The sequence below is a fragment of the Neophocaena asiaeorientalis genome, unplaced genomic scaffold, assembly GCF_003031525.2.
Source record: "Neophocaena asiaeorientalis asiaeorientalis breed wild unplaced genomic scaffold, Neophocaena_asiaeorientalis_V1.1 scaffold275, whole genome shotgun sequence".
NCBI lineage: Eukaryota > Metazoa > Chordata > Mammalia > Artiodactyla > Phocoenidae > Neophocaena > Neophocaena asiaeorientalis.
The window spans coordinates 6,998,384-7,006,325 of record NW_020173679.1 but is presented as its reverse complement, the minus strand read 5'-3'; positions in this window follow the sequence as shown (position 1 = coordinate 7,006,325).

Here is a 7,942-nt window from a genome sequence, read left to right as displayed (position 1 = left end):
TCCCAGCCCCCAGCTCCCAGGTCCCAGCCCCCAGCCCCCAGCTCCCAGCCAGTTTTCCCTCTGTAGGGACCCCTGTGGGAGCCAGATCTCAGCGGGACTAGGGAAGTTATTAATCGCTCCAAGATGCCACAGGCCATGGTCCATTTGCTGCTTTTCTTGGTCTGTTTTGAAACTGTGAAATGAGCCCCAGTCTTCAAGGCGGCCATAACAACCATCCTGATTCTGACATTTAAATTACAGATGGCATTTTCAATTAAACAGGCACTCTCAGCAGGTTTAATTTAGCTCTCAGTTCTGGTCTGTTCTTTAAGTGCTTTAAAGAAAAAAAAAAAAAAAGCCAGCAGTGAATTCTAGGTCTCCTTCCCAGGAGGAGGGAGTGTCTCTGAAATATGACAGAACTCTCACCTTCTAGCTCCCATGGGGACTCATGCAGCCTCCTGCAAACAGTCACACCCCACTGAATAATTCACCCTCATGTACTCCCACAGGCACTCACAAAGCTACACATACATACACAGACCCAGACTCCCAGCTACAAATCCAGTGGCTTTGGGGTCATCACTGCCACAAGTGTACAGAAGCTTGTGGCCTCTCCCATCTGATCAAAGAAACAGTAAGAGATTCTGGAACCATACAGACTTGGATTGAGGTCTGTGTTCTACTACTAACTCATTGTGTGACCTGGAGCATCTTATTTAACTTTGCTGAGTCTCAGTTTTCTCAGCTGTAAAATGAGAATAAAGATGAGACCAAGCTGGAATTAGGTATTAAAGTGTCCAGCACTGGTGCTGGCTGATATAAGTGCCCAATAATCCTTGTGCCTCCCCGCTCTCCTTCCCTTCCTTAGACTGTCACCCGTCAACGTAGAGCTCTCCCAAGTCAGTTCCTTGGGTCTCCAGGCCCAGATGGTAGTGAGGCGCTGTCCACGGTGCTGAACCACACCTAACACTTCCTTTCAGTTCCAGGTGAGTTATCTCCTTCCTCCAGCCTGGTCGGCTTGCTCTGAGAATCTCCCCCCACCCAAGGTCGCTACCGCAAGTGACCTGAGTGGCGAAGGTCCAAATCTTCTCCTAAGGTTCTACCTCCCCATATCCCAAAGTGGCTAAAATCCAAGCTGGGGAGCAGAGGCTCTCAAAGGAACAACATGTCTGGTCCCTGACCTCCAGCCCCCATTGACATAGCAAATCCTCAGCTTCAGCCAGGAAGAAAAAGTCCAGCTGCTGGGCTCCATCACGTTGTAGCTGAGGTTTTTGTTGTCCCAGGTTGACCCCTGCTCTCCTTTTGGGTTCCGGACAGGGTGTAGACAGGCTGCCTTCTCTGGCCACAATGTGTGCCGGTTCCAGTATTCGGGGGAAGCTGGCTTTGGAGAAGCTGCAAGCGGCCGATTACTGTGTATTTGCATGCACTGCCTGTTCCCTCGCCCTAGAACAACTTCTGATCAGGTGGAATTAGGGATGAGGGAAGGATAAAACAGAGATTATCACCCCTACTTTACAGTCCAGCTAACGCAGGCCCAGAGAAAACCAGAAATCTACCCAGTGTATCAGGTCAGGTCTAATTCCCCAGTCAACGCCAGGCCAGCAGAGCAGGTGAATGTTCTCCCAAAGAATTAGAGATTGGGCGGGGAGGAGGGGATCCTGAGGCTGCAGCCTAGAATCTGCTTAAAACAGGGTCCCCAAGGCTATGTGTTTGGGGCGTGGCTGGATCTCCAAGGGAAGGTTTTATAAGAGAGAAAACTTTTTGGCCCTGGCAGGAATTTGTTTGCAGAACAGTTAAAGTTCACAAAGCACTTTCTCAACCACTCACCTCCTTAGCTCTGGCAGCAGGCCCATGTGCCAAGGACTATTCTCCCATTTCACAGGGAAGGAAGCTGAGGTTCAGAGAGGTGAAGTAACTTGCCCAAGGCCACCCTGGGAGAAAGCAGCAGCATGTGAACTTGAACTCTGGATATGGGAAGCCCCATTCTCCTTGTTCTCACGCCCCAGGCCACCTTACTCAGAAGGGGAGGGGAGCTGGCAGAAGACAGGGGGGCCAGATGCCCTCTCGGTGCAAAAATGTGGGGGCCTGAGACTGAAGCTATAGGGATTCAGGGCCAGACTCAAAGAAGGGAGATGGGTGTGTATACCCACACGCACACACCCCTAAGCCCTGCACACCTGCAGTCGGTGCTTTCAAGACTGGGCATATCTGGCCTTAGGTAAGGCTGCAGCACCATCTTCCCAGGCAATGCACCAACTCTTACCCTCTTGCTGTCCTTTCTACCATTTCTAACCGAAGCCTCTGCCCTCTGTCCTCCAAGCCTTCAGGGGCAGCTGTGACCAGCAAGGCCCCATATACAGGGAGACACCTATCTACTATATGCTGGATCCAGTAGGGAATTTGAATCCTTCCCTGAGCACCTCAAAACCACATCAATACGTGGGGTACTGAGTACCTGTGGTGTGTCAGTGCCTGACACAGAATAAACTTAACTCTATGGAGTGGGCATTATTATGTCAATTTAAGGAAAAAATTTTTTATCAAGATTCAGAGAGGTAAATAACTTGCCCAAGACCACCCAGCTTGCCAGTGGTAGAAACAGGTTTAAACTCAGGTTCTGCCTGTACTTTTTCCAACCATGCCCACTGCTCCAGGCTGGTAGCTGTGAGATGGGGGTGGCCAGAGAGGACTGAAGGGGTTCTGGAAAGGTACCCTGGAGGCAGAGCACTTCTGAATTGCCCTGGACCCAGCCTCTGCTCTGCCTCAGGTACCCCACCCTTCCTTAGGTCCATAAGCCCTGCAGGTGCTCCCAACTCCCACATGCCTGCTGCCCCTTCCCCAAACCCCTGTGAGCCTCTCACCCTGACCCCTCTTCCAGAGGCCTGGAGTACCTTTTATGTATTAGGGGAAAATACTAATAAAATCTAATATTTCTTTTGAGTACTAACTGCCCAGAGTTGCACTGAGTGCTTTACATACGGCATCCGATTTCATTCTCATGACTTCCCAACAAGCCGGCCCAAAGTTTCTTCCTATTTGACAGATGAGGCAACAAGTTCAGTGAGGTCTGGAGCCTCGCTCAGCATCATACAGCCAAGAAGGGATGGAGCTGGTCACTCTGTACCCAGGCCTGAGCTGCAGACCTTGGTGCTCTGCTGTCTCTCAGAACCCAACTCCAAGTCCATTGCTCTGTGTTTATCATCACCTCTCCTTCTGGCTCCTGAGATCCCATGTCCCTGGTGGACAGGGGCCAGGCAGTCCAATCAGGCACTTGAGGACCCCTAGAACCCAGGTCTCTGTCAGCTCTGCCCACTCCCTACCTCATTTCCTTCCTGGCTCCAGAGCCTTCCCACTGTTTCCACACTCCCTTCCCGGCCTAGGCCCTCTCCTCTCAGCCCTTCCTCTCCACCCAAAGGCAACAGGGCAGGGATGCTGACGTCCGTCCCCACACCTGCGCACACAGCTGATCCCAGAACCGAGGTGGCAGGACCCAGGAGGCTGACCCTCAAGAGAAGCACATCCATCCCCTCCCCCAACATGGCCTCAGTTTCCTCATCTGTAACTGGAAAATTGTGAAGTGTGTGTGTGGGGGGGGTGACCTGAGTGCAAATCCCTAAGACAGAAGGAACCGACACTGAGGTGGGTGTGAAAGAGGACTCTCCTCCTCTCCATCCTCTACCTCCTCCTTTCTTGATCCCCAGGGCAGATGTTTGGTTGACAGAGTAGATCTCTCTGGATGAGCTCGGGGGTGGGGTTGTAATATAAAAAGGCAGCTGCCATATTATAACATGACTTTACACTGGGGGGGAAATAAAACAGATACCCAGTGTTCTCACAACACAGGCTAGAGATAACCAAGCTTGGCAAAATTGTCTCGGCCGTTGGTGGATCAGACTGTGGAGGGGCATGAGGCGGGCAGGGTTACCCGGGGAGTGGGCAGAGCTACTGTGGGGTGAGAGCCCCCATCGGCCCCCTCCCCAGGGCCCCGCTTCCCTCTCCCCGGTCAGGCCTCCAGCCCCTGCAGCACCGCAGCCTGGACCAGACATGGCCCCATCCTGGCAGCTCCCCTGGCCCCAGCTCATTAGCCCTGAAAAACCTGCTCAAATCCAGGGGGAGGGTTTTTCAGCTAAAATAGCTCCATCTCAGGCTAGTTTTTTCCTCCCTTCCCCACATCATTAGTGAAAGTGCAGCCTCTGCGGCTCCTGAGCTGTGTGGGGTAAGGAATGATCCCCCCACTGCTCCCTGGGGACCCCTGGCCAGGCTGAGGACTAAAGGCTGGGATCTGGCCTGGGGGTGGGCTGGAAGAGCAGACAGAGCTGAAGACCATGAGGAAGCCAGAGGCAGTCCCTGCAGAGCCCCTCCTATCCTGCCCCAAAGGACACTGGGTCTCCCTCAATGAAAATTGGAAGCTATTGCTGTCAGCAGGGCCATGGTCAGCTGAGAGCTTGCCCTGCACCAGACACTGAGCCAGACACCCACTTGTCCCTGCCCGAGGCTGTTCGGGGTGGGACTCCAAGCTAGACTTTCATCCCAGCACCCAGGCCCCCTTCTTCGAGCCCCACAGCGTCTGCCCTCTCCTCTCAGCCCTGTGGTTCTCCATGGGTGACTCCACTCCAGGCCTTTCCCATCAGGATGCCATGGTAACTAGCTCAGAGGTGGACATGTGAACCCACTGGACTTAGTGCTGGAAATACATAGGCCTGGCAGGTGCCCAGCCCCTTTCGGGGTGAGCCTGCCTGGGATGAAGCCACATAGAGCTGAGAGACAGAGAGAAAAACCGAGTTCTGAATATACTGTTGGAGCTTCTGGATCCAGCTTTACCTGAAAGAAACCTATCCTGGGCTTTTCTGTTAGGTGAGCCCCCAAGTCTGCTTTTTAATTAAACCACTTTGAGTTGCATTTCTGTGATTTATAGCCGAGAGAGTAGCAACAAGCGCAAGGATTTTAGCACGCCTCATTTTTTGGATCAGGAAACTAGGCCCAGAGAGGTTAAGCTACTTGCCCCAGGTCACACAGCTATGGATGGGCCAAACCAGTACTCCAGAGTGAAAAGCTCCCAACTGGAACTTGATCCCCCTGAGGTTCCTAGAGGAAGGGGACTGAGGGAGTCTCTGAAGCCATTTTCAGCAGGACAGGTTGCCATGGTTACCAGCTCACTGTGTGATCCCAGACAAGCAACCTCACCTCTCTGAGCCTCAGACTGGGAACAAAATGTCTCAACCCTGCAGACCGCAGGTGGCCCTCAGGCAGGCAGGATGGCTGCCTCTTGCCCCCAACCCCAGAGGTCTGTAAGCAGGGCGCTTCCCCAGCTAGGCAACAGAGGTCTCCCACAGCTGTCAGACACTCCCCACCACACACACTCCACCTGGTTTTAAATGTCTCTCAAATACCAAATTCAATTTCGTGTATCCAGCAGCTCTGCAGTGCAGAATTCATCGGATGAGGAGCCTGCTTTTCGGGGAATAATTCATTTTTCCGGTGTTGGAGAGGAGAGTAATTGATCCATGGGGCTGATGCCTCCCTCCTTCTCTCCTTCTTCAGGACCATCTGATTCCAAATGCAGCCCTGAGACTGTTAGGTCAAAGTCACAGCAATAAATAGGAGGGGGGCTTCTGCTTTAATATATTGGATTATTCCACTCTGTGGTGACGAAAAACAAGATTTAATTCCCCAAGAAACGCCAGCAGAGAAAACCATTTCCCTGCCTGCTTCTCCCCTCCTTTCTTTTTTTCCTTTTTATTTTTTTCAGGAACAAAATCTTTGTCTTTGTGCAGGTTTTCAGCCTCGCCACACCCTACACGACCAGAGACTTCCCTGCACCTGCCCACCCCATCTAGGATCCCTTCTCCCTCTCTGCCCAACTCCCCCTCAATCATGGGTCCCTGAGGACGGAGGTTTCTCTTTGAATTTAGATGACATTAGGGCGCTTAGCACGTTGATCAATTACAACAATAAGCCCGGGGAAAAGACCAGTTAGTACCACAGCTCCAACTGATGGGACAGGAAGCTAAGCGCTGGCTAAGAAAGTAATTTACCTTCCTACTACTCCTCAGATCAAGAGTCCACTCACTGCTTCCTCCAGGAAGCCTCCCCTGATTAAGGTCCGAGTTAGCCTCCCCTCCTCTGGGTTCCCAAAATACAGTGGGCTTCCCCCTCACAGCCCTTTTATTATTAGATGGTAGTCGACAGACTTGTGCATTTTATTTATTTAACAAACTTGTCATAGCACTTGCTATGTGCAGGCCCTGATCCAAGTGCTTTCCAAATATTAATTCATTTGATCCTCATAACAACCCTGTGGTAGAAACCCTATGACTGGCCCCATTTTACATGCGAGGAAACTGAAGCACTGACTGGTTATGTGATTGGCCAAGGTCACACAGGTAGGGATGGCCAGAACTTGGAATCCAGGTGTCTCCTCCTCTAGTCTGTGAGCTCCCAAGGGAAGGACCCTGTTGGTTCACTAAACCCAGAGGCCCCAAACCCTCCAACAATCCCACCACTTACGGGACTGAAATCCCCCATGAAAGTCATGTGGGAAAGCCCCTGGGTGTGGAGAGAATTCCAGCTCTGGAGTGAGACAGATGTCAGCTGGATTCCAGCTGTGTGACCTTGGGCGAGACTGCGCTGCTCTGAGCCTCAGTTCTGTCACAGTCTCTCAAAATAGGAATGAAAATAGTACACAGGCATGCTAGGAGGATTAAATAAAGCCATGTGCCAACGGCGCTTTGAACACACATAGTGAGCGCTCAGTAGGTGTGAAAGATCATGGACTATCAAATGAGGGCTTTGGGGATCCTTTTGCCACACTCAGAAAAATAACAAATCCTTATCAATCCAAGTAAATGAAGCAAGCTCTGAGATCTGGATGGAAGGGTGGATTTTTCTTTTTTAATAGTAGTAGTAAGATGGGTGAGTTGCCGAGAATTACCGAGAAGAATTTCGCAAAGCACACGCAATCCATTTGCTTCTGGGAGTTACCGAGATGTGGGAGAGTCTGAAACAGGGACTTACTGCACCTGAAACAGCACTCGATGGGTGTTTCAGTCATTCAGCAAGTGTGTATCGAACGCCTTTCAAGTGCATTGAAGGCGCATGGTGGGGGGGAGGGGCACGAGCGTTGGGGGCCCTTGGACCCAGGCTTCATCTCAGCTAGCTCTGGAGCTTACAGCTTTGTGACTTTGACCATGAGATCCACCTCTCAGAGCCTTGGCTTCCTCGTCTATAAATTGGGATGACAAAATGGAGCTTTGCTGGGGGAGCCAATAACGTAGCCAGTGTAGGAGATGGAGAGGGAGCTGTTCCCTCCTGCTTCTCAACAGCAGCAGCCCCAGCCGCAGCAGTCAGCCGCATCCCATGGCCTCCCACCCTGTGCAGGGAACCTCGGCAGCACTGGGAGCCGGGCCTGGAACCTAGCTCCTTGGAGCAGCAAAGCAGGTTGGCAGGTGTGGCTGCAAGTCCCACTTTGCAGATAAGGATTAGGGGCAAAGTCAGGTGAAATCCAGATGTTTCTGCCTCCAAATCCATGCTCTTAACCGTGGACAAGCAGCCTCCCTGATTCCTGGGAAAGGAAGGGAGGAAGGAAAGCGGGGTGGGAAGGAGGCTGGAGACCCCTGCATGCAGGTTCATTTATCAAAGGCGACCGCAGAATGGAGCCCACACGGCTGAGACAGGTCACAGAGAGATCCCCTGTGGGAGGAGAAGTAGGGGAGGGTGCCAGGCGGCCTGGGATGGAGATGGGGGAGTGATGAGAGAGCACTGGGACCTCAGGGAGCAAATGCCTGGTGTGTGTAGGGGGTCAGGAATTCCCATGGAGCCTCCCTCTGTGTCTTACAAACATCACCTGGGTGGGTGGGTCCATGCTCTTCATCTCCACTTCTTTGCCTCCAGCCCCCTCCCTAATCCAGGCAGTTCTTCCTTACATCTAACAGAAATCTTTCCCGCTGCATCACCAACAGACCCT